Source organism: Euprymna scolopes, chromosome 29 (assembly GCF_053919585.1).
Source record: "Euprymna scolopes isolate OS-2025 chromosome 29, ASM5391958v1, whole genome shotgun sequence".
Classification (NCBI taxonomy): Eukaryota; Metazoa; Mollusca; class Cephalopoda; order Sepiida; family Sepiolidae; genus Euprymna; species Euprymna scolopes.
This window is the reverse complement of record NC_136510.1, coordinates 68,266,187-68,288,759: the sequence shown is the minus strand read 5'-3', so window position 1 is coordinate 68,288,759 and position 22,573 is coordinate 68,266,187. Positions and strand designations below refer to the sequence as shown.

Below are 22,573 nucleotides of genomic sequence, written 5' to 3'. Positions count from 1 at the left end.
TTATTTTGCGTTTTCATCACAATCACTTTGCATTTCAAACTTTGACAAGATTTCATCTAAAATTTAATCATTTCATTATACGACCAAATTGCTCATACACGTTGTTTTTACCATTTTTCGGTCGGAATTCATGGCAAAAGTGTACACTATTGGCAGCGGTGGGATTCGAACCCACGCCTCCGAAGAGACTGGTGCCTAAAACCAGCGCCTTAGACCGCTCGGCCACGCTACCAGATAAGAACTCGCTAACCTCGCTTCGTTAATCACAAATCATAAATACAATTTTCAACAGACACAAATACATAGTTAGTGATTTTACCTCCGACAATCAGGTCATGTTTTTTGTCAAGTTTGTTTGCTTGTTTGTGTACAGTATACATCGCTTCAGCAACTGACATCAAACTTGTCAAACAATCGTCTACCTTAATGCGGCTTTGATTTCGGCATATCGAGGTCAAAACTCAAGTTTTCGTAAAAACTTGAAATTCACTCTTTTCGTTATAACTTCGGGTCTGTTTAGAGCATACACTCACAGCGTCGCCCAGATTTTAGCCAATAAACTTCCGCATATGATATATCTTTGAACTATGAGTGTGACGTCATCTTTAAAATCATTTTCCATGATCGAAATTATGACGGAGTTTGAAATTCCGATATTTCCAGACATGTTGTATGGATCTGAAGCTCTTTTATAACAGTTACCAACATGCAAGTTGGTGACATAATTAGAAAAATAACTTTGGAGTAATCAACGTTTACACGACCTAACTTCGGCAATACTTCATATAATATGGGAAATGAAGGCTCGCATTAGATTAGGCCCATCCTTTCGTTATCAGACGGGCCTATTCAGTATCATCAAATTACGTATGTTCTTCTTTATGTAAATATTATCGTTGGTCAAAGTAAGATTCAAACTTTCCCATACACACACATTCATAATCATGAAATCAACGAGTATTAATTTAACAACTGGTATGCGACAATAATTTTTTGTTTTCTTTTTGGTCATCCATACTTCCACTTGGACTATATTCTTTTTTCAATTATGTATCTTTTCCAATATAATTATTATCTCTATAAGCCGAGCTGAATTTTAACATTCTCGAATAGTAATTCAGCCGTTACGTTAGAATGAATTTTAAAACTATTAAAACGACGTGTGCTTATATTTTTACTCATATAAGAATTTTTTTCTTTTCCCGTCTTTCCGAAGTAGCACTTTCACAGTATTTTAACTTCCATGATGTTGTAAGATCAAAACTTGAGCGGAATTGAGTAAAAACAGTTACGGACGTAAGTTAAATTTTACACATGATAGCGGTGGGATTCGAACCCACGCCTCCGAAGAGACTGGTGCCTTAAACCAGCGCCTTAGACCGCTCGGCCACGCTACCTGCCCTCTGCATTCGATACTTCGCGTTTTAATCATACTCAATATAAATGTGAAATTTGAAGAAATCCTAAACAAAAATTTGATTTACGTCATTTAAAAGTTTTATTTCTATTGGAATTAACAACCAACGTGTACACTATTGGCAGCGGTGGGATTCGAACCCACGCCTCCGAAGAGACTGGTGCCTTAAACCAGCGCCTTAGACCGCTCGGCCACGCTACCTACCTTACGCTGCAGTTATTTTGCGTTTTCATCACAATCACTTTGCATTTCAAACTTTGACAAGATTTCATCTAAAATTTAATCATTTCATTATACGACCAAATTGCTCATACACGTTGTTTTTACCATTTTCCGTCGGAATTCATGGCAAAAGTGTACACTATTGGCAGCGGTGGGATTCGAACCCACGCCTCCGAAGAGACTGGTGCCTAAAACCAGCGCCTTAGACCGCTCGGCCACGCTACCAGATAAGAACTCGCTAACCTCGCTTCGTTAATCACAACTCATAAATACAACTTTCAACAGACACAAATACATAGTGATTTTACCTCCGACAATCAGGTCATGTTTTTTGTCAAGTTTGTTTGCTTGTTTGTGTACAGTATACATCGCTTCAGCAACTGACATCAAACTTGTCAAACAATCGTCTACCTTAATGCGGCTTTGATTTCGGCATATCGAGGTCAAAACTCAAGTTTTCGTAAAAACTTGAAATTCACTCTTTTCGTTATAACTTCGGGTCTGTTTAGAGCATACACTCACAGCGTCGCCCAGATTTTAGCCAATAAACTTCCGCATATGATATATCTTTGAACTATGAGTGTGAAGTCATCTTTAAAATCATTTTCCATGATCGAAATTATGACGGAGTTTGAAATTCCGATATTTCCAGACATGTTGTATGGATCTGAAGCTCTTTTATAACAGTTACCAACATGCAAATTGGTGACATAATTAGAAAAATAACTTTGGAGTAATCAACGTTTACACGACCTAACTTCGGCAATACTTCATATAATATGGGAAATGAAGGCTCGCATTAGATTAGGCCCATCCTTTCGTTATCAGACGGGCCTATTCAGTATCATCAAATTACGTATGTTCTTCTTTATGTAAATATTATCGTTGGTCAAAGTAAGATTCAAACTTTCCCATACACACACATTCATAATCATGAAACCAACGATTATTAATTTAACAACTGGTATGCGACAATAATTTCTTTTTCTTTTTGGTCATCCATACTTCCACTTGGACTATATTCTTTTTTCAATTATGTATCTTTTCCAATATAATTATTCTCTCTATAAGCCGAGCTGAATTTTAACATTCTCGAATAGTAATTCAGCCGTTACGTTAGAATGAATTTTAAAACTATTAAAACGACGTGTGCTTATATTTTTACTCATATAAGAATTTTTTTCTTTTCCCGTCTTTCCGAAGTAGCACTTTCACAGTATTTTAACTTCCATGATGTTGTAAGATCAAAGCTTGAGCGGAATTGAGTAAAAACAGTTGTGGACGCAACTTGAATGTTACACATGATAGCGGTGGGATTCGAACCCACGCCTCCGAAGAGACTGGTGCCTTAAACCAGCGCCTTAGACCGCTCGGCCACGCTACCTGCCCTCTGCATTCGATACTTCGCGTTTTAATCATACTCAATATAAATGTGAAATTTGAAGAAATCCTAAACAAAAATTTGATTTACGTCATTTAAAAGTTTTATTTCTATTGGAATTAACAACCAACGTGTACACTATTGGCAGCGGTGGGATTCGAACCCACGCCTCCGAAGAGACTGGTGCCTTAAACCAGCGCCTTAGACCGCTCGGCCACGCTACCTACCTTACGCTGCAGTTATTTTGCGTTTTCATCACAATCACTTTGCATTTCAAACTTTGACAAGATTTCATCTAAAATTTAATCATTTCATTATACGACCAAATTGCTCATACACGTTGTTTTTACCATTTTCCGTCGGAATTCATGGCAAAAGTGTACACTATTGGCAGCGGTGGGATTCGAACCCACGCCTCCGAAGAGACTGGTGCCTAAAACCAGCGCCTTAGACCGCTCGGCCACGCTACCAGATAAGAACTCGCTAACCTCGCTTCGTTAATCACAACTCATAAATACAACTTTCAACAGACACAAATACATAGTGATTTTACCTCCGACAATCAGGTCATGTTTTTTGTCAAGTTTGTTTGCTTGTTTGTGTACAGTATACATCGCTTCAGCAACTGACATCAAACTTGTCAAACAATCGTCTACCTTAATGCGGCTTTGATTTCGGCATATCGAGGTCAAAACTCAAGTTTTCGTAAAAACTTGAAATTCACTCTTTTCGTTATAACTTCGGGTCTGTTTAGAGCATACACTCACAGCGTCGCCCAGATTTTAGCCAATAAACTTCCGCATATGATATATCTTTGAACTATGAGTGTGAAGTCATCTTTAAAATCATTTTCCATGATCGAAATTATGACGGAGTTTGAAATTCCGATATTTCCAGACATGTTGTATGGATCTGAAGCTCTTTTATAACAGTTACCAACATGCAAATTGGTGACATAATTAGAAAAATAACTTTGGAGTAATCAACGTTTACACGACCTAACTTCGGCAATACTTCATATAATATGGGAAATGAAGGCTCGCATTAGATTAGGCCCATCCTTTCGTTATCAGACGGGCCTATTCAGTATCATCAAATTACGTATGTTCTTCTTTATGTAAATATTATCGTTGGTCAAAGTAAGATTCAAACTTTCCCATACACACACATTCATAATCATGAAACCAACGATTATTAATTTAACAACTGGTATGCGACAATAATTTCTTTTTCTTTTTGGTCATCCATACTTCCACTTGGACTATATTCTTTTTTCAATTATGTATCTTTTCCAATATAATTATTCTCTCTATAAGCCGAGCTGAATTTTAACATTCTCGAATAGTAATTCAGCCGTTACGTTAGAATGAATTTTAAAACTATTAAAACGACGTGTGCTTATATTTTTACTCATATAAGAATTTTTTTCTTTTCCCGTCTTTCCGAAGTAGCACTTTCACAGTATTTTAACTTCCATGATGTTGTAAGATCAAAGCTTGAGCGGAATTGAGTAAAAACAGTTGTGGACGCAACTTAAATGTTACACATGATAGCGGTGGGATTCGAACCCACGCCTCCGAAGAGACTGGTGCCTTAAACCAGCGCCTTAGACCGCTCGGCACGCTACCTGCCCTCTGCATTCGATACTTCGCGTTTTAATCATACTCAATATAAATGTGAAATTTGAAGAAATCTTAAACAAAAATTTGATTTACGTCATTTAAAAGTTTTATTTCTATTGGAATTAACAACCAACATGTACACTATTGGCAGCGGTGGGATTCGAACCCACGCCTCCGAAGAGACTGGTGCCTTAAACCAGCGCCTTAGACCGCTCGGCCACGCTACCTACCTTACGCTGCAGTTATTTTGCGTTTTCATGACAATCACTTTGCATTTCAAACTTTGACAAGATTTCATCTAAAATTTAATCATTTCATTATACGACCAAATTGCTCATACACGTTGTTTTTACCATTTTTCGGTCGGAATTCATGGCAAAAGTGTACACTATTGGCAGCGGTGGGATTCGAACCCACGCCTCCGAAGAGACTGGTGCCTAAAACCAGCGCCTTAGACCGCTCGGCCACGCTACCAGATAAGAACTCGCTAACCTCGCTTCGTTAATCACAACTCATAAATACAACTTTCAACAGACACAAATACATAGTGATTTTACCTCCGAAAATCAGGTCATGTTTTTTGTCAAGTTTGTTTGCTTGTTTGTGTACAGTATACATCGCTTCAGCAACTGACACAAAACTTGTCAAACAATCGTCTACCTTAATGCGGCTTTGATTTCGGCATATCGAGGTCAAAACTCAAGTTTTCGTAAAAACTTGAAATTCACTCTTTTCGTTATAACTTCGGGTCTGTTTAGAGCATACACTCACAGCGTCGCCCAGATTTTAGCCAATAAACTTCCGCATATGATATATCTTTGAACTATGAGTGTGAAGTCATCTTTAAAATCATTTTCCATGATCGAAATTATGACGGAGTTTGAAATTCCGATATTTCCAGACATGTTGTATGGATCTGAAGCTCTTTTATAACAGTTACCAACATGCAAGTTGGTGACATAATTAGAAAAATAACTTTGGAGTAATCAACGTTTACACGACCTAACGACGGCAATACTTCATATAATATGGGAAATGAAGGCTCGCATTAGATTAGGCCCATCCTTTCGTTATCAGACGGGCCTATTCAGTATCATCAAATTACGTATGTTCTTCTTTATGTAAATATTATCGTTGGTCAAAGTAAGATTCAAACTTTCCCATACACACACATTCATAATCATGAAATCAACGAGTATTAATTTAACAACTGGTATGCGACAATAATTTCTTTTTCTTTTTGGTCATCCATACTTCCACTTGGACTATATTCTTTTTTCAATTATGTATCTTTTCCAATATAATTATTCTCTCTATAAGCCGAGCTGAATTTTAACATTCTCGAATAGTAATTCAGCCGTTACGTTAGAATGAATTTTAAAACTATTAAAACGACGTGTGCTTATATTTTTACTCATATAAGAATTTTTTTCTTTTCCCGTCTTTCCGAAGTAGCACTTTCACAGTATTTTAACTTCCATGATGTTGTAAGATCAAAGCTTGAGCGGAATTGAGTAAAAACAGTTATGGACGTAAGTTAAATGTTACACATGATAGCGGTGGGATTCGAACCCACGCCTCCGAAGAGACTGGTGCCTTAAACCAGCGCCTAAGACCGCTCGGCCACGCTACCTGCCCTCTGCATTCGATACTTCGCGTTTTAATCATACTCAATATAAATGTGAAATTTGAAGAAATCCTAAACAAAAATTTGATTTACGTCATTTAAAAGTTTTATTTCTATTGGAATTAACAACCAACGTGTACACTATTGGCAACGGTGGGATTCGAACCCACGCCTCCGAAGAGACTGGTGCCTAAAACCAGCGCCTTAGACCGCTCGGCCACGCTACCAGATAAGAACTCGCTAACCTCGCTTCGTTAATCACAAATCACAAATACAACTTTCAACAGACACAAATACATAGTTAGTGATTTTACCTCCGACAATCAGGTCATGTTTTTTGTCAAGTTTGTTTGCTTTTTTGTGTACAGTATACATCGCTTCAGCAACTGACATCAAACTTGTCAAACAATCGTCTACCTTAATGCGGCTTTGATTTCGGCATATCGAGGTCAAAACTCAAGTTTTCGTAAAAACATGAAATTCACTTTTCGTTATAACTTCGGGTCTGTTTAGAGCATACACTCACAGCGTCGCCCAGATTTTAGCCAATAAACTTCCGCATATGATATATCTTTGAACTATGAGTGTGAAGTCATCTTTAAAATCATTTTCCATGATCGAAATTATGACGGAGTTTGAAATTCCGATATTTCCAGACATGTTGTATGGATCTGAAGCTCTTTTATAACAGTTACCAACATGCAAGTTGGTGACATAATTAGAAAAATAACTTTGGAGTAATCAACGTTTACACGACCTAACTTCGGCAATACTTCATAAAATATGGGAAATGAAGGCTCGCATTAGATTAGGCCCATCCTTTCGTTATCAGACGGGCCTATTCAGTATCATCAAATTACGTATGTTCTTCTTTATGTAAATATTATCGTTGGTCAAAGTAAGATTCAAACTTTCCCATACACACACATTCATAATCATGAAATCAACGAGTATTAATTTAACAACTGGTATGCGACAATAATTTCTTTTTCTTTTTGGTCATCCATACTTCCACTTGGACTATATTCTTTTTTCAATTATGTATCTTTTCCAATATAATTATTCTCTCTATAAGCCGAGCTGAATTTTAACATTCTCGAATAGTAATTCAGCCGTTACGTTAGAATGAATTTTAAAACTATTAAAACGACGTGTGCTTATATTTTTACTCATATAAGAATTTTTTTCTTTTCCCGTCTTTCCGAAGTAGCACTTTCACAGTATTTTAACTTCCATGATGTTGTAAGATCAAAGCTTGAGCGGAATTGAGTAAAAACAGTTATGGACGTAACTTAAATGTTACACATGATAGCGGTGGGATTCGAACCCACGCCTCCGAAGAGACTGGTGCCTTAAACCAGCGCCTTAGACCGCTCGGCCACGCTACCTGCCCTCTGCATTCGATACTTCGCGTTTTAATCATACTCAATATAAATGTGAAATTTGAAGAAATCCTAAACAAAAATTTGATTTACGTCATTTAAAAGTTTTATTTCTATTGGAATTAACAACCAACGTGTACACTATTGGCAGCGGTGGGATTCGAACCCACGCCTCCGAAGAGACTGGTGCCTAAAACCAGCGCCTTAGACCGCTCGGCCACGCTACCAGATAAGAACTCGCTAACCTCGCTTCGTTAATCACAAATCACAAATACAACTTTCAACAGACACAAATACATAGTTAGTGATTTTACCTCCGACAATCAGGTCATGTTTTTTGTCAAGTTTGTTTGCTTATTTGTGTACAGTATACATCGCTTCAGCAACTGACATCAAACTTGTCAAACAATCGTCTACCTTAATGCGGCTTTGATTTCGGCATATCGAGGTCAAAACTCAAGTTTTCGTAAAAACATGAAATTCACTTTTCGTTATAACTTCGGGTCTGTTTAGAGCATACACTCACAGCGTCGCCCAGATTTTAGCCAATAAACTTCCGCATATGATATATCTTTGAACTATGAGTGTGAAGTCATCTTTAAAATCATTTTCCATGATCGAAATTATGACGGAGTTTGAAATTCCGATATTTCCAGACATGTTGTATGGATCTGAAGCTCTTTTATAACAGTTACCAACATGCAAGTTGGTGACATAATTAGAAAAATAACTTTGGAGTAATCAACGTTTACACGACCTAACTTCGGCAATACTTCATAAAATATGGGAAATGAAGGCTCGCATTAGATTAGGCCCATCCTTTCGTTATCAGACGGGCCTATTCAGTATCATCAAATTACGTATGTTCTTCTTTATGTAAATATTATCGTTGGTCAAAGTAAGATTCAAACTTTCCCATACACACACATTCATAATCATGAAATCAACGAGTATTAATTTAACAACTGGTATGCGACAATAATTTCTTTTTCTTTTTGGTCATCCATACTTCCACTTGGACTATATTCTTTTTTCAATTATGTATCTTTTCCAATATAATTATTCTCTCTATAAGCCGAGCTGAATTTTAACATTCTCGAATAGTAATTCAGCCGTTACGTTAGAATGAATTTTAAAACTATTAAAACGACGTGTGCTTATATTTTTACTCATATAAGAATTTTTTTCTTTTCCCGTCTTTCCGAAGTAGCACTTTCACAGTATTTTAACTTCCATGATGTTGTAAGATCAAAGCTTGAGCGGAATTGAGTAAAAACAGTTATGGACGTAACTTAAATGTTACACATGATAGCGGTGGGATTCGAACCCACGCCTCCGAAGAGACTGGTGCCTTAAACCAGCGCCTTAGACCGCTCGGCCACGCTACCTGCCCTCTGCATTCGATACTTCGCGTTTTAATCATACTCAATATAAATGTGAAATTTGAAGAAATCCTAAACAAAAATTTGATTTACGTCATTTAAAAGTTTTATTTCTATTGGAATTAACAACCAACGTGTACACTATTGGCAGCGGTGGGATTCGAACCCACGCCTCCGAAGAGACTGGTACCTTAAACCAGCGCCTTAGACCGCTCGGCCACGCTACTTACCTTACGCTGCAGTACTTTTGCGTTTTCATCACAATCACTTTGCATTTCAAACTTTGACAAGATTTCATCTAAAATTTAATCATTTCATTATACGACCAAATTGCTCATACACGTTGTTTTTACCATTTTTCGGTCGGAATTCATGGCAAAAGTGTACACTATTGGCAGCGGTGGGATTCGAACCCACGCCTCCGAAGAGACTGGTGCCTAAAACCAGCGCCTTAGACCGCTCGGCCACGCTACCAGATAAGAACTCGCTAACCTCGCTTCGTTAATCACAACTCATAAATACAACTTTCAACAGACACAAATACATAGTTAGTGATTTTACCTCCGACAATCAGGTCATGTTTTTTGTCAAGTTTGTTTGCTTGTTTGTGTACAGTATACATCGCTTCAGCAACTGACATCAAACTTATCAAACAATCGTCTACCTTAATGCGGCTTTGATTTCGGCATATCGAGGTCAAAACTCAAGTTTTCGTAAAAACTTGAAATTCACTCTTTTCGTTATAACTTCGGGTCTGTTTAGAGCATACACTCACAGCGTCGCCCAGATTTTAGCCAATAAACTTCCGCATATGATATATCTTTGAACTATGAGTGTGAAGTCATCTTTAAAATCATTTTCCATGATCGAAATTATGACGGAGTTTGAAATTCCGATATTTCCAGACATGTTGTATGGATCTGAAGCTCTTTTATAACATGCAAGTTGGTGACATAATTAGAAAAATAACTTTGGAGTAATCAACGTTTACACGACCTAACTGCGGCAATACTTCATATAATATGGGAAATGAAGGCTCGCATTAGATTAGGCCCATCCTTTCGTTATCAGACGGGCCTATTCAGTATCATCAAATTACGTATGTTCTTCTTTATGTAAATATTATCGTTGGTCAAAGTAAGATTCAAACTTTCCCATACACACACATTCATAATCATGAAATCAACGAGTATTAATTTAACAACTGGTATGCGACAATAATTTCTTTTTCTTTTTGGTCATCCATACTTCCACTTGGACTATATTCTTTGTTCAATTATGTATCTTTTCCAATATAATTATTCTCTCTATAAGCCGAGCTGAATTTTAACATTCTCGAATAGTAATTCAGCCGTTACGTTAGAATGAATTTTAAAACTATTAAAACGACGTGTGCTTATATTTTTACTCATATAAGAATTTTTTTCTTTTCCCGTCTTTCCGAAGTAGCACTTTCACAGTATTTTAACTTCCATGATGTTGTAAGATCAAAGCTTGAGCGGAATTGAGTAAAAACAGTTATGGGCGTAACTTAAATGTTACACATGATAGCGGTGGGATTCGAACCCACGCCTCCGAAGAGACTGGTGCCTTAAACCAGCGCCTTAGACCGCTCGGCCACGCTACCTGCCCTCTGCATTCGATACTTCGCGTTTTAATCATACTCAATATAAATGTGAAATTTGAAGAAATCCTAAACAAAAATTTGATTTACGTCATTTAAAAGTTTTATTTCTATTGGAATTAACAACCAACGTGTACACTATTGGCAGCGGTGGGATTCGAACCCACGCCTCCGAAGAGACTGGTACCTTAAACCAGCGCCTTAGACCGCTCGGCCACGCTACCTACCTTACGCTGCAGTTATTTTGCGTTTTCATCACAATCACTTTGCATTTCAAACTTTGACAAGATTTCATCTAAAATTTAATCATTTCATTATACGACCAAATTGCTCATACACGTTGTTTTTACCATTTTTCGGTCGGAATTCATGGCAAAAGTGTACACTATTGGCAGCGGTGGGATTCGAACCCACGCCTCCGAAGAGACTGGTGCCTAAAACCAGCGCCTTAGACCGCTCGGCCACGCTACCAGATAAGAACTCGCTAACCTCGCTTCGTTAATCACAAATCATAAATACAATTTTCAACAGACACAAATACATAGTTAGTGATTTTACCTCCGACAATCAGGTCATGTTTTTTGTCAAGTTTGTTTGCTTGTTTGTGTACAGTATACATCGCTTCAGCAACTGACATCAAACTTGTCAAACAATCGTCTACCTTAATGCGGCTTTGATTTCGGCATATCGAGGTCAAAACTCAAGTTTTCGTAAAAACTTGAAATTCACTCTTTTCGTTATAACTTCGGGTCTGTTTAGAGCATACACTCACAGCGTCGCCCAGATTTTAGCCAATAAACTTCCGCATATGATATATCTTTGAACTATGAGTGTGACGTCATCTTTAAAATCATTTTCCATGATCGAAATTATGACGGAGTTTGAAATTCCGATATTTCCAGACATGTTGTATGGATCTGAAGCTCTTTTATAACAGTTACCAACATGCAAGTTGGTGACATAATTAGAAAAATAACTTTGGAGTAATCAACGTTTACACGACCTAACTTCGGCAATACTTCATATAATATGGGAAATGAAGGCTCGCATTAGATTAGGCCCATCCTTTCGTTATCAGACGGGCCTATTCAGTATCATCAAATTACGTATGTTCTTCTTTATGTAAATATTATCGTTGGTCAAAGTAAGATTCAAACTTTCCCATACACACACATTCATAATCATGAAATCAACGAGTATTAATTTAACAACTGGTATGCGACAATAATTTTTTGTTTTCTTTTTGGTCATCCATACTTCCACTTGGACTATATTCTTTTTTCAATTATGTATCTTTTCCAATATAATTATTATCTCTATAAGCCGAGCTGAATTTTAACATTCTCGAATAGTAATTCAGCCGTTACGTTAGAATGAATTTTAAAACTATTAAAACGACGTGTGCTTATATTTTTACTCATATAAGAATATTTTTCTTTTCCCGTCTTTCCGAAGTAGCACTTTCACAGTATTTTAACTTCCATGATGTTGTAAGATCAAAACTTGAGCGGAATTGAGTAAAAACAGTTACGGACGTAAGTTAAATTTTACACATGATAGCGGTGGGATTCGAACCCACGCCTCCGAAGAGACTGGTGCCTTAAACCAGCGCCTTAGACCGCTCGGCCACGCTACCTGCCCTCTGCATTCGATACTTCGCGTTTTAATCATACTCAATATAAATGTGAAATTTGAAGAAATCCTAAACAAAAATTTGATTTACGTCATTTAAAAGTTTTATTTCTATTGGAATTAACAACCAACGTGTACACTATTGGCAGCGGTGGGATTCGAACCCACGCCTCCGAAGAGACTGGTGCCTTAAACCAGCGCCTTAGACCGCTCGGCCACGCTACCTACCTTACGCTGCAGTTATTTTGCGTTTTCATCACAATCACTTTGCATTTCAAACTTTGACAAGATTTCATCTAAAATTTAATCATTTCATTATACGACCAAATTGCTCATACACGTTGTTTTTACCATTTTCCGTCGGAATTCATGGCAAAAGTGTACACTATTGGCAGCGGTGGGATTCGAACCCACGCCTCCGAAGAGACTGGTGCCTAAAACCAGCGCCTTAGACCGCTCGGCCACGCTACCAGATAAGAACTCGCTAACCTCGCTTCGTTAATCACAACTCATAAATACAACTTTCAACAGACACAAATACATAGTGATTTTACCTCCGACAATCAGGTCATGTTTTTTGTCAAGTTTGTTTGCTTGTTTGTGTACAGTATACATCGCTTCAGCAACTGACATCAAACTTGTCAAACAATCGTCTACCTTAATGCGGCTTTGATTTCGGCATATCGAGGTCAAAACTCAAGTTTTCGTAAAAACTTGAAATTCACTCTTTTCGTTATAACTTCGGGTCTGTTTAGAGCATACACTCACAGCGTCGCCCAGATTTTAGCCAATAAACTTCCGCATATGATATATCTTTGAACTATGAGTGTGAAGTCATCTTTAAAATCATTTTCCATGATCGAAATTATGACGGAGTTTGAAATTCCGATATTTCCAGACATGTTGTATGGATCTGAAGCTCTTTTATAACAGTTACCAACATGCAAATTGGTGACATAATTAGAAAAATAACTTTGGAGTAATCAACGTTTACACGACCTAACTTCGGCAATACTTCATATAATATGGGAAATGAAGGCTCGCATTAGATTAGGCCCATCCTTTCGTTATCAGACGGGCCTATTCAGTATCATCAAATTACGTATGTTCTTCTTTATGTAAATATTATCGTTGGTCAAAGTAAGATTCAAACTTTCCCATACACACACATTCATAATCATGAAACCAACGATTATTAATTTAACAACTGGTATGCGACAATAATTTCTTTTTCTTTTTGGTCATCCATACTTCCACTTGGACTATATTCTTTTTTCAATTATGTATCTTTTCCAATATAATTATTCTCTCTATAAGCCGAGCTGAATTTTAACATTCTCGAATAGTAATTCAGCCGTTACGTTAGAATGAATTTTAAAACTATTAAAACGACGTGTGCTTATATTTTTACTCATATAAGAATTTTTTTCTTTTCCCGTCTTTCCGAAGTAGCACTTTCACAGTATTTTAACTTCCATGATGTTGTAAGATCAAAGCTTGAGCGGAATTGAGTAAAAACAGTTGTGGACGCAACTTAAATGTTACACATGATAGCGGTGGGATTCGAACCCACGCCTCCGAAGAGACTGGTGCCTTAAACCAGCGCCTTAGACCGCTCGGCCACGCTACCTGCCCTCTGCATTCGATACTTCGCGTTTTAATCATACTCAATATAAATGTGAAATTTGAAGAAATCTTAAACAAAAATTTGATTTACGTCATTTAAAAGTTTTATTTCTATTGGAATTAACAACCAACATGTACACTATTGGCAGCGGTGGGATTCGAACCCACGCCTCCGAAGAGACTGGTGCCTTAAACCAGCGCCTTAGACCGCTCGGCCACGCTACCTACCTTACGCTGCAGTTATTTTGCGTTTTCATGACAATCACTTTGCATTTCAAACTTTGACAAGATTTCATCTAAAATTTAATCATTTCATTATACGACCAAATTGCTCATACACGTTGTTTTTACCATTTTTCGGTCGGAATTCATGGCAAAAGTGTACACTATTGGCAGCGGTGGGATTCGAACCCACGCCTCCGAAGAGACTGGTGCCTAAAACCAGCGCCTTAGACCGCTCGGCCACGCTACCAGATAAGAACTCGCTAACCTCGCTTCGTTAATCACAACTCATAAATACAACTTTCAACAGACACAAATACATAGTGATTTTACCTCCGAAAATCAGGTCATGTTTTTTGTCAAGTTTGTTTGCTTGTTTGTGTACAGTATACATCGCTTCAGCAACTGACATCAAACTTGTCAAACAATCGTCTACCTTAATGCGGCTTTGATTTTGGCATATCGAGGTCAAAACTCAAGTTTTCGTAAAAACTTGAAATTCACTCTTTTCGTTATAACTTCGAGTCTGTTTAGAGCATACACTCACAGCGTCGCCCAGATTTTAGCCAATAAACTTCCGCATATGATATATCTTTGAACTATGAGTGTGAAGTCATCTTTAAAATCATTTTCCATGATCGAAATTATGACGGAGTTTGAAATTCCGATATTTCCAGACATGTTGTATGGATCTGAAGCTCTTTTATAACAGTTACCAACATGCAAGTTGGTGACATAATTAGAAAAATAACTTTGGAGTAATCAACGTTTACACGACCTAACGACGGCAATACTTCATATAATATGGGAAATGAAGGCTCGCATTAGATTAGGCCCATCCTTTCGTTATCAGACGGGCCTATTCAGTATCATCAAATTACGTATGTTCTTCTTTATGTAAATATTATCGTTGGTCAAAGTAAGATTCAAACTTTCCCATACACACACATTCATAATCATGAAATCAACGAGTATTAATTTAACAACTGGTATGCGACAATAATTTCTTTTTCTTTTTGGTCATCCATACTTCCACTTGGACTATATTCTTTTTTTAATTATGTATCTTTTCCAATATAATTATTCTCTCTATAAGCCGAGCTGAATTTTAACATTCTCGAATAGTAATTCAGCCGTTACGTTAGAATGAATTTTAAAACTATTAAAACGACGTGTGCTTATATTTTTACTCATATAAGAATTTTTTTCTTTTCCCGTCTTTCCGAAGTAGCACTTTCACAGTATTTTAACTTCCATGATGTTGTAAGATCAAAGCTTGAGCGGAATTGAGTAAAAACAGTTATGGACGTAAGTTAAATGTTACACATGATAGCGGTGGGATTCGAACCCACGCCTCCGAAGAGACTGGTGCCTTAAACCAGCGCCTAAGACCGCTCGGCCACGCTACCTGCCCTCTGCATTCGATACTTCGCGTTTTAATCATACTCAATATAAATGTGAAATTTGAAGAAATCCTAAACAAAAATTTGATTTACGTCATTTAAAAGTTTTATTTCTATTGGAATTAACAACCAACGTGTACACTATTGGCAACGGTGGGATTCGAACCCACGCCTCCGAAGAGACTGGTGCCTAAAACCAGCGCCTTAGACCGCTCGGCCACGCTACCAGATAAGAACTCGCTAACCTCGCTTCGTTAATCACAAATCACAAATACAACTTTCAACAGACACAAATACATAGTTAGTGATTTTACCTCCGACAATCAGGTCATGTTTTTTGTCAAGTTTGTTTGCTTGTTTGTGTACAGTATACATCGCTTCAGCAACTGACATCAAACTTGTCAAACAATCGTCTACCTTAATGCGGCTTTGATTTCGGCATATCGAGGTCAAAACTCAAGTTTTCGTAAAAACATGAAATTCACTTTTCGTTATAACTTCGGGTCTGTTTAGAGCATACACTCACAGCGTCGCCCAGATTTTAGCCAATAAACTTCCGCATATGATATATCTTTGAACTATGAGTGTGAAGTCATCTTTAAAATCATTTTCCATGATCGAAATTATGACGGAGTTTGAAATTCCGATATTTCCAGACATGTTGTATGGATCTGAAGCTCTTTTATAACAGTTACCAACATGCAAGTTGGTGACATAATTAGAAAAATAACTTTGGAGTAATCAACGTTTACACGACCTAACTTCGGCAATACTTCATAAAATATGGGAAATGAAGGCTCGCATTAGATTAGGCCCATCCTTTCGTTATCAGACGGGCCTATTCAGTATCATCAAATTACGTATGTTCTTCTTTATGTAAATATTATCGTTGGTCAAAGTAAGATTCAAACTTTCCCATACACACACATTCATAATCATGAAATCAACGAGTATTAATTTAACAACTGGTATGCGACAATAATTTCTTTTTCTTTTTGGTCATCCATACTTCCACTTGGACTATATTCTTTTTTCAATTATGTATCTTTTCCAATATAATTATTCTCTCTATAAGCCGAGCTGAATTTTAACATTCTCGAATAGTAATTCAGCCGTTACGTTAGAATGAATTTTAAAACTATTAAAACGACGTGTGCTTATATTTTTACTCATATAAGAATTTTTTTCTTTTCCCGTCTTTCCGAAGTAGCACTTTCACAGTATTTTAACTTCCATGATGTTGTAAGATCAAAGCTTGAGCGGAATTGAGTAAAAACAGTTATGGACGTAACTTAAATGTTACACATGATAGCGGTGGGATTCGAACCCACGCCTCCGAAGAGACTGATGCCTTAAACCAGCGCCTTAGACCGCTCGGCCACGCTACCTGCCCTCTGCATTCGATACTTCGCGTTTTAATCATACTCAATATAAATGTGAAATTTGAAGAAATCCTAAACAAAAATTTGATTTACGTCATTTAAAAGTTTTATTTCTATTGGAATTAACAACCAACGTGTACACTATTGGCAGCGGTGGGATTCGAACCCACGCCTCCGAAGAGACTGGTGCCTAAAACCAGCGCCTTAGACCGCTCGGCCACGCTACCAGATAAGAACTCGCTAACCTCGCTTCGTTAATCACAAATCACAAATACAACTTTCAACAGACACAAATACATAGTTAGTGATTTTACCTCCGACAATCAGGTCATGTTTTTTGTCAAGTTTGTTTGCTTATTTGTGTACAGTATACATCGCTTCAGCAACTGACATCAAACTTGTCAAACAATCGTCTACCTTAATGCGGCTTTGATTTCGGCATATCGAGGTCAAAACTCAAGTTTTCGTAAAAACATGAAATTCACTTTTCGTTATAACTTCGGGTCTGTTTAGAGCATACACTCACAGCGTCGCCCAGATTTTAGCCAATAAACTTCCGCATATGATATATCTTTGAACTATGAGTGTGAAGTCATCTTTAAAATCATTTTCCATGATCGAAATTATGACGGAGTTTGAAATTCCGATATTTCCAGACATGTTGTATGGATCTGAAGCTCTTTTATAACAGTTACCAACATGCAAGTTGGTGACATAATTAGAAAAATAACTTTGGAGTAATCAACGTTTACACGACCTAACTTCGGCAATACTTCATAAAATATGGGAAATGAAGGCTCGCATTAGATTAGGCCCATCCTTTCGTTATCAGACGGGCCTATTCAGTATCATCAAATTACGTATGTTCTTCTTTATGTAAATATTATCGTTGGTCAAAGTAAGATTCAAACTTTCCCATACACACACATTCATAATCATGAAATCAACGAGTATTAATTTAACAACTGGTATGCGACAATAATTTCTTTTTCTTTTTGGTCATCCATACTTCCACTTGGACTATATTCTTTTTTCAATTATGTATCTTTTCCAATATAATTATTCTCTCTATAAGCCGAGCTGAATTTTAACATTCTCGAATAGTAATTCAGCCGTTACGTTAGAATGAATTTTAAAACTATTAAAACGACGTGTGCTTATATTTTTACTCATATAAGAATTTTTTTCTTTTCCCGTCTTTCCGAAGTAGCACTTTCACAGTATTTTAACTTCCATGATGTTGTAAGATCAAAGCTTGAGCGGAATTGAGTAAAAACAGTTATGGACGTAACTTAAATGTTACACATGATAGCGGTGGGATTCGAACCCACGCCTCCGAAGAGACTGGTGCCTTAAACCAGCGCCTTAGACCGCTCGGCCACGCTACCTGCCCTCTGCATTCGATACTTCGCGTTTTAATCATACTCAATATAAATGTGAAATTTGAAGAAATCCTAAACAAAAATTTGATTTACGTCATTTAAAAGTTTTATTTCTATTGGAATTAACAACCAACGTGTACACTATTGGCAGCGGTGGGATTCGAACCCACGCCTCCGAAGAGACTGGTACCTTAAACCAGCGCCTTAGACCGCTCGGCCACGCTACTTACCTTACGCTGCAGTACTTTTGCGTTTTCATCACAATCACTTTGCATTTCAAACTTTGACAAGATTTCATCTAAAATTTAATCATTTCATTATACGACCAAATTGCTCATACACGTTGTTTTTACCATTTTTCGGTCGGAATTCATGGCAAAAGTGTACACTATTGGCAGCGGTGGGATTCGAACCCACGCCTCCGAAGAGACTGGTGCCTAAAACCAGCGCCTTAGACCGCTCGGCCACGCTACCAGATAAGAACTCGCTAACCTCGCTTCGTTAATCACAACTCATAAATACAACTTTCAACAGACACAAATACATAGTTAGTGATTTTACCTCCGACAATCAGGTCATGTTTTTTGTCAAGTTTGTTTGCTTGTTTGTGTACAGTATACATCGCTTCAGCAACTGACATCAAACTTGTCAAACAATCGTCTACCTTAATGCGGCTTTGATTTCGGCATATCGAGGTCAAAACTCAAGTTTTCGTAAAAACTTGAAATTCACTCTTTTCGTTATAACTTCGGGTCTGTTTAGAGCATACACTCACAGCGTCGCCCAGATTTTAGCCAATAAACTTCCGCATATGATATATCTTTGAACTATGAGTGTGAAGTCATCTTTAAAATCATTTTCCATGATCGAAATTATGACGGAGTTTGAAATTCCGATATTTCCAGACATGTTGTATGGATCTGAAGCTCTTTTATAACATGCAAGTTGGTGACATAATTAGAAAAATAACTTTGGAGTAATCAACGTTTACACGACCTAACTGCGGCAATACTTCATATAATATGGGAAATGAAGGCTCGCATTAGATTAGGCCCATCCTTTCGTTATCAGACGGGCCTATTCAGTATCATCAAATTACGTATGTTCTTCTTTATGTAAATATTATCGTTGGTCAAAGTAAGATTCAAACTTTCCCATACACACACATTCATAATCATGAAATCAACGAGTATTAATTTAACAACTGGTATGCGACAATAATTTCTTTTTCTTTTTGGTCATCCATACTTCCACTTGGACTATATTCTTTGTTCAATTATGTATCTTTTCCAATATAATTATTCTCTCTATAAGCCGAGCTGAATTTTAACATTCTCGAATAGTAATTCAGCCGTTACGTTAGAATGAATTTTAAAACTATTAAAACGACGTGTGCTTATATTTTTACTCATATAAGAATTTTTTTCTTTTCCCGTCTTTCCGAAGTAGCACTTTCACAGTATTTTAACTTCCATGATGTTGTAAGATCAAAGCTTGAGCGGAATTGAGTAAAAACAGTTATGGACGTAACTTAAATGTTACACATGATAGCGGTGGGATTCGAACCCACGCCTCCGAAGAGACTGGTGCCTTAAACCAGCGCCTTAGACCGCTCGGCCACGCTACCTGCCCTCTGCATTCGATACTTCGCGTTTTAATCATACTCAATATAAATGTGAAATTTGAAGAAATCCTAAACAAAAATTTGATTTACGTCATTTAAAAGTTTTATTTCTATTGGAATTAACAACCAACGTGTACACTATTGGCAGCGGTGGGATTCGAACCCACGCCTCCGAAGAGACTGGTACCTTAAACCAGCGCCTTAGACCGCTCGGCCACGCTACCTACCTTACGCTGCAGTTATTTTGCGTTTTCATCACAATCACTTTGCATTTCAAACTTTGACAAGATTTCATCTAAAATTTAATCATTTCATTATACGACCAAATTGCTCATACACGTTGTTTTTACCATTTTTCGGTCGGAATTCATGGCAAAAGTGTACACTATTGGCAGCGGTGGGATTCGAACCCACGCCTCCGAAGAGACTGGTGCCTAAAACCAGCGCCTTAGACCGCTCGGCCACGCTACCAGATAAGAACTCGCTAACCTCGCTTCGTTAATCACAAATCATAAATACAATTTTCAACAGACACAAATACATAGTTAGTGATTTTACCTCCGACAATCAGGTCATGTTTTTTGTCAAGTTTGTTTGCTTGTTTGTGTACAGTATACATCGCTTCAGCAACTGACATCAAACTTGTCAAACAATCGTCTACCTTAATGCGGCTTTGATTTCGGCATATCGAGGTCAAAACTCAAGTTTTCGTAAAAACTTGAAATTCACTCTTTTCGTTATAACTTCGGGTCTGTTTAGAGCATACACTCACAGCGTCGCCCAGATTTTAGCCAATAAACTTCCGCATATGATATATCTTTGAACTATGAGTGTGACGTCATCTTTAAAATCATTTTCCATGATCGAAATTATGACGGAGTTTGAAATTCCGATATTTCCAGACATGTTGTATGGATCTGAAGCTCTTTTATAACAGTTACCAACATGCAAGTTGGTGACATAATTAGAAAAATAACTTTGGAGTAATCAACGTTTACACGACCTAACTTCGGCAATACTTCATATAATATGGGAAATGAAGGCTCGCATTAGATTAGGCCCATCCTTTCGTTATCAGACGGGCCTATTCAGTATCATCAAATTACGTATGTTCTTCTTTATGTAAATATTATCGTTGGTCAAAGTAAGATTCAAACTTTCCCATACACACACATTCATAATCATGAAATCAACGAGTATTAATTTAACAACTGGTATGCGACAATAATTTTTTGTTTTCTTTTTGGTCATCCATACTTCCACTTGGACTATATTCTTTTTTCAATTATGTATCTTTTCCAATATAATTATTATCTCTATAAGCCGAGCTGAATTTTAACATTCTCGAATAGTAATTCAGCCGTTACGTTAGAATGAATTTTAAAACTATTAAAACGACGTGTGCTTATATTTTTACTCATATAAGAATATTTTTCTTTTCCCGTCTTTCCGAAGTAGCACTTTCACAGTATTTTAACTTCCATGATGTTGTAAGATCAAAACTTGAGCGGAATTGAGTAAAAACAGTTACGGACGTAAGTTAAATTTTACACATGATAGCGGTGGGATTCGAACCCACGCCTCCGAAGAGACTGGTGCCTTAAACCAGCGCCTTAGACCGCTCGGCCACGCTACCTGCCCTCTGCATTCGATACTTCGCGTTTTAATCATACTCAATATAAATGTGAAATTTGAAGAAATCCTAAACAAAAATTTGATTTACGTCATTTAAAAGTTTTATTTCTATTGGAATTAACAACCAACGTGTACACTATTGGCAGCGGTGGGATTCGAACCCACGCCTCCGAAGAGACTGGTGCCTTAAACCAGCGCCTTAGACCGCTCGGCCACGCTACCTACCTTACGCTGCAGTTATTTTGCGTTTTCATCACAATCACTTTGCATTTCAAACTTTGACAAGATTTCATCTAAAATTTAATCATTTCATTATACGACCAAATTGCTCATACACGTTGTTTTTACCATTTTCCGTCGGAATTCATGGCAAAAGTGTACACTATTGGCAGCGGTGGGATTCGAACCCACGCCTCCGAAGAGACTGGTGCCTAAAACCAGCGCCTTAGACCGCTCGGCCACGCTACCAGATAAGAACTCGCTAACCTCGCTTCGTTAATCACAACTCATAAATACAACTTTCAACAGACACAAATACATAGTGATTTTACCTCCGACAATCAGGTCATGTTTTTTGTCAAGTTTGTTTGCTTGTTTGTGTACAGTATACATCGCTTCAGCAACTGACATCAAACTTGTCAAACAATCGTCTACCTTAATGCGGCTTTGATTTCGGCATATCGAGGTCAAAACTCAAGTTTTCGTAAAAACTTGAAATTCACTCTTTTCGTTATAACTTCGGGTCTGTTTAGAGCATACACTCACAGCGTCGCCCAGATTTTAGCCAATAAACTTCCGCATATGATATATCTTTGAACTATGAGTGTGAAGTCATCTTTAAAATCATTTTCCATGATCGAAATTATGACGGAGTTTGAAATTCCGATATTTCCAGACATGTTGTATGGATCTGAAGCTCTTTTATAACAGTTACCAACATGCAAATTGGTGACATAATTAGAAAAATAACTTTGGAGTAATCAACGTTTACACGACCTAACTTCGGCAAT

General features: G+C 37.3%; 39 non-coding genes across 39 annotated transcripts; all 39 read right to left on the bottom strand.

The window, feature by feature from the left end:
• Positions 1–150: 150 nt before the first annotated feature.
• Trnal-uag (transfer RNA leucine (anticodon UAG)) lies at positions 151–232 on the bottom strand. The gene has a single exon. It is a non-coding gene; the product is annotated as a tRNA-Leu (tRNA).
• A 1,083-nt stretch (positions 233–1,315) lies between these two features.
• Trnal-aag (transfer RNA leucine (anticodon AAG)) lies at positions 1,316–1,397 on the bottom strand. The gene has a single exon. It is a non-coding gene; the product is annotated as a tRNA-Leu (tRNA).
• A 139-nt stretch (positions 1,398–1,536) lies between these two features.
• On the bottom strand, positions 1,537–1,618 carry Trnal-aag (transfer RNA leucine (anticodon AAG)). Its single transcript has one exon. It is a non-coding gene; the product is annotated as a tRNA-Leu (tRNA).
• Positions 1,619–1,782: 164 nt separating this feature from the next.
• Positions 1,783–1,864, bottom strand: Trnal-uag (transfer RNA leucine (anticodon UAG)). Its single transcript has one exon. It is a non-coding gene; the product is annotated as a tRNA-Leu (tRNA).
• Positions 1,865–2,941: 1,077 nt separating this feature from the next.
• Positions 2,942–3,023, bottom strand: Trnal-aag (transfer RNA leucine (anticodon AAG)). Its single transcript has one exon. It is a non-coding gene; the product is annotated as a tRNA-Leu (tRNA).
• A 139-nt stretch (positions 3,024–3,162) lies between these two features.
• On the bottom strand, positions 3,163–3,244 carry Trnal-aag (transfer RNA leucine (anticodon AAG)). The gene has a single exon. It is a non-coding gene; the product is annotated as a tRNA-Leu (tRNA).
• A 164-nt stretch (positions 3,245–3,408) lies between these two features.
• Trnal-uag (transfer RNA leucine (anticodon UAG)) lies at positions 3,409–3,490 on the bottom strand. Its single transcript has one exon. It is a non-coding gene; the product is annotated as a tRNA-Leu (tRNA).
• Positions 3,491–4,567: 1,077 nt separating this feature from the next.
• Positions 4,568–4,648, bottom strand: Trnal-aag (transfer RNA leucine (anticodon AAG)). The gene has a single exon. It is a non-coding gene; the product is annotated as a tRNA-Leu (tRNA).
• A 139-nt stretch (positions 4,649–4,787) lies between these two features.
• Trnal-aag (transfer RNA leucine (anticodon AAG)) lies at positions 4,788–4,869 on the bottom strand. The gene has a single exon. It is a non-coding gene; the product is annotated as a tRNA-Leu (tRNA).
• Positions 4,870–5,034: 165 nt separating this feature from the next.
• On the bottom strand, positions 5,035–5,116 carry Trnal-uag (transfer RNA leucine (anticodon UAG)). Its single transcript has one exon. It is a non-coding gene; the product is annotated as a tRNA-Leu (tRNA).
• A 1,077-nt stretch (positions 5,117–6,193) lies between these two features.
• Positions 6,194–6,275, bottom strand: Trnal-aag (transfer RNA leucine (anticodon AAG)). Its single transcript has one exon. It is a non-coding gene; the product is annotated as a tRNA-Leu (tRNA).
• A 139-nt stretch (positions 6,276–6,414) lies between these two features.
• Positions 6,415–6,496, bottom strand: Trnal-uag (transfer RNA leucine (anticodon UAG)). Its single transcript has one exon. It is a non-coding gene; the product is annotated as a tRNA-Leu (tRNA).
• Positions 6,497–7,575: 1,079 nt separating this feature from the next.
• Positions 7,576–7,657, bottom strand: Trnal-aag (transfer RNA leucine (anticodon AAG)). Its single transcript has one exon. It is a non-coding gene; the product is annotated as a tRNA-Leu (tRNA).
• A 139-nt stretch (positions 7,658–7,796) lies between these two features.
• Trnal-uag (transfer RNA leucine (anticodon UAG)) lies at positions 7,797–7,878 on the bottom strand. The gene has a single exon. It is a non-coding gene; the product is annotated as a tRNA-Leu (tRNA).
• Positions 7,879–8,957: 1,079 nt separating this feature from the next.
• Positions 8,958–9,039, bottom strand: Trnal-aag (transfer RNA leucine (anticodon AAG)). Its single transcript has one exon. It is a non-coding gene; the product is annotated as a tRNA-Leu (tRNA).
• Positions 9,040–9,178: 139 nt separating this feature from the next.
• On the bottom strand, positions 9,179–9,260 carry Trnal-aag (transfer RNA leucine (anticodon AAG)). The gene has a single exon. It is a non-coding gene; the product is annotated as a tRNA-Leu (tRNA).
• A 165-nt stretch (positions 9,261–9,425) lies between these two features.
• Positions 9,426–9,507, bottom strand: Trnal-uag (transfer RNA leucine (anticodon UAG)). Its single transcript has one exon. It is a non-coding gene; the product is annotated as a tRNA-Leu (tRNA).
• Positions 9,508–10,578: 1,071 nt separating this feature from the next.
• Trnal-aag (transfer RNA leucine (anticodon AAG)) lies at positions 10,579–10,660 on the bottom strand. Its single transcript has one exon. It is a non-coding gene; the product is annotated as a tRNA-Leu (tRNA).
• A 139-nt stretch (positions 10,661–10,799) lies between these two features.
• On the bottom strand, positions 10,800–10,881 carry Trnal-aag (transfer RNA leucine (anticodon AAG)). The gene has a single exon. It is a non-coding gene; the product is annotated as a tRNA-Leu (tRNA).
• A 165-nt stretch (positions 10,882–11,046) lies between these two features.
• Trnal-uag (transfer RNA leucine (anticodon UAG)) lies at positions 11,047–11,128 on the bottom strand. Its single transcript has one exon. It is a non-coding gene; the product is annotated as a tRNA-Leu (tRNA).
• Positions 11,129–12,211: 1,083 nt separating this feature from the next.
• On the bottom strand, positions 12,212–12,293 carry Trnal-aag (transfer RNA leucine (anticodon AAG)). The gene has a single exon. It is a non-coding gene; the product is annotated as a tRNA-Leu (tRNA).
• Positions 12,294–12,432: 139 nt separating this feature from the next.
• Positions 12,433–12,514, bottom strand: Trnal-aag (transfer RNA leucine (anticodon AAG)). The gene has a single exon. It is a non-coding gene; the product is annotated as a tRNA-Leu (tRNA).
• A 164-nt stretch (positions 12,515–12,678) lies between these two features.
• On the bottom strand, positions 12,679–12,760 carry Trnal-uag (transfer RNA leucine (anticodon UAG)). Its single transcript has one exon. It is a non-coding gene; the product is annotated as a tRNA-Leu (tRNA).
• A 1,077-nt stretch (positions 12,761–13,837) lies between these two features.
• Positions 13,838–13,919, bottom strand: Trnal-aag (transfer RNA leucine (anticodon AAG)). Its single transcript has one exon. It is a non-coding gene; the product is annotated as a tRNA-Leu (tRNA).
• Positions 13,920–14,058: 139 nt separating this feature from the next.
• Trnal-aag (transfer RNA leucine (anticodon AAG)) lies at positions 14,059–14,140 on the bottom strand. The gene has a single exon. It is a non-coding gene; the product is annotated as a tRNA-Leu (tRNA).
• A 165-nt stretch (positions 14,141–14,305) lies between these two features.
• Positions 14,306–14,387, bottom strand: Trnal-uag (transfer RNA leucine (anticodon UAG)). The gene has a single exon. It is a non-coding gene; the product is annotated as a tRNA-Leu (tRNA).
• A 1,077-nt stretch (positions 14,388–15,464) lies between these two features.
• On the bottom strand, positions 15,465–15,546 carry Trnal-aag (transfer RNA leucine (anticodon AAG)). The gene has a single exon. It is a non-coding gene; the product is annotated as a tRNA-Leu (tRNA).
• Positions 15,547–15,685: 139 nt separating this feature from the next.
• Trnal-uag (transfer RNA leucine (anticodon UAG)) lies at positions 15,686–15,767 on the bottom strand. The gene has a single exon. It is a non-coding gene; the product is annotated as a tRNA-Leu (tRNA).
• Positions 15,768–16,846: 1,079 nt separating this feature from the next.
• Positions 16,847–16,928, bottom strand: Trnal-aag (transfer RNA leucine (anticodon AAG)). Its single transcript has one exon. It is a non-coding gene; the product is annotated as a tRNA-Leu (tRNA).
• Positions 16,929–17,067: 139 nt separating this feature from the next.
• Positions 17,068–17,149, bottom strand: Trnal-uag (transfer RNA leucine (anticodon UAG)). The gene has a single exon. It is a non-coding gene; the product is annotated as a tRNA-Leu (tRNA).
• A 1,079-nt stretch (positions 17,150–18,228) lies between these two features.
• On the bottom strand, positions 18,229–18,310 carry Trnal-aag (transfer RNA leucine (anticodon AAG)). The gene has a single exon. It is a non-coding gene; the product is annotated as a tRNA-Leu (tRNA).
• Positions 18,311–18,449: 139 nt separating this feature from the next.
• Trnal-aag (transfer RNA leucine (anticodon AAG)) lies at positions 18,450–18,531 on the bottom strand. The gene has a single exon. It is a non-coding gene; the product is annotated as a tRNA-Leu (tRNA).
• Positions 18,532–18,696: 165 nt separating this feature from the next.
• On the bottom strand, positions 18,697–18,778 carry Trnal-uag (transfer RNA leucine (anticodon UAG)). The gene has a single exon. It is a non-coding gene; the product is annotated as a tRNA-Leu (tRNA).
• Positions 18,779–19,849: 1,071 nt separating this feature from the next.
• Positions 19,850–19,931, bottom strand: Trnal-aag (transfer RNA leucine (anticodon AAG)). Its single transcript has one exon. It is a non-coding gene; the product is annotated as a tRNA-Leu (tRNA).
• A 139-nt stretch (positions 19,932–20,070) lies between these two features.
• Positions 20,071–20,152, bottom strand: Trnal-aag (transfer RNA leucine (anticodon AAG)). The gene has a single exon. It is a non-coding gene; the product is annotated as a tRNA-Leu (tRNA).
• Positions 20,153–20,317: 165 nt separating this feature from the next.
• On the bottom strand, positions 20,318–20,399 carry Trnal-uag (transfer RNA leucine (anticodon UAG)). Its single transcript has one exon. It is a non-coding gene; the product is annotated as a tRNA-Leu (tRNA).
• Positions 20,400–21,482: 1,083 nt separating this feature from the next.
• Trnal-aag (transfer RNA leucine (anticodon AAG)) lies at positions 21,483–21,564 on the bottom strand. The gene has a single exon. It is a non-coding gene; the product is annotated as a tRNA-Leu (tRNA).
• Positions 21,565–21,703: 139 nt separating this feature from the next.
• Trnal-aag (transfer RNA leucine (anticodon AAG)) lies at positions 21,704–21,785 on the bottom strand. Its single transcript has one exon. It is a non-coding gene; the product is annotated as a tRNA-Leu (tRNA).
• A 164-nt stretch (positions 21,786–21,949) lies between these two features.
• On the bottom strand, positions 21,950–22,031 carry Trnal-uag (transfer RNA leucine (anticodon UAG)). The gene has a single exon. It is a non-coding gene; the product is annotated as a tRNA-Leu (tRNA).
• Between the last annotated feature and the right edge of the window lie 542 nt (positions 22,032–22,573).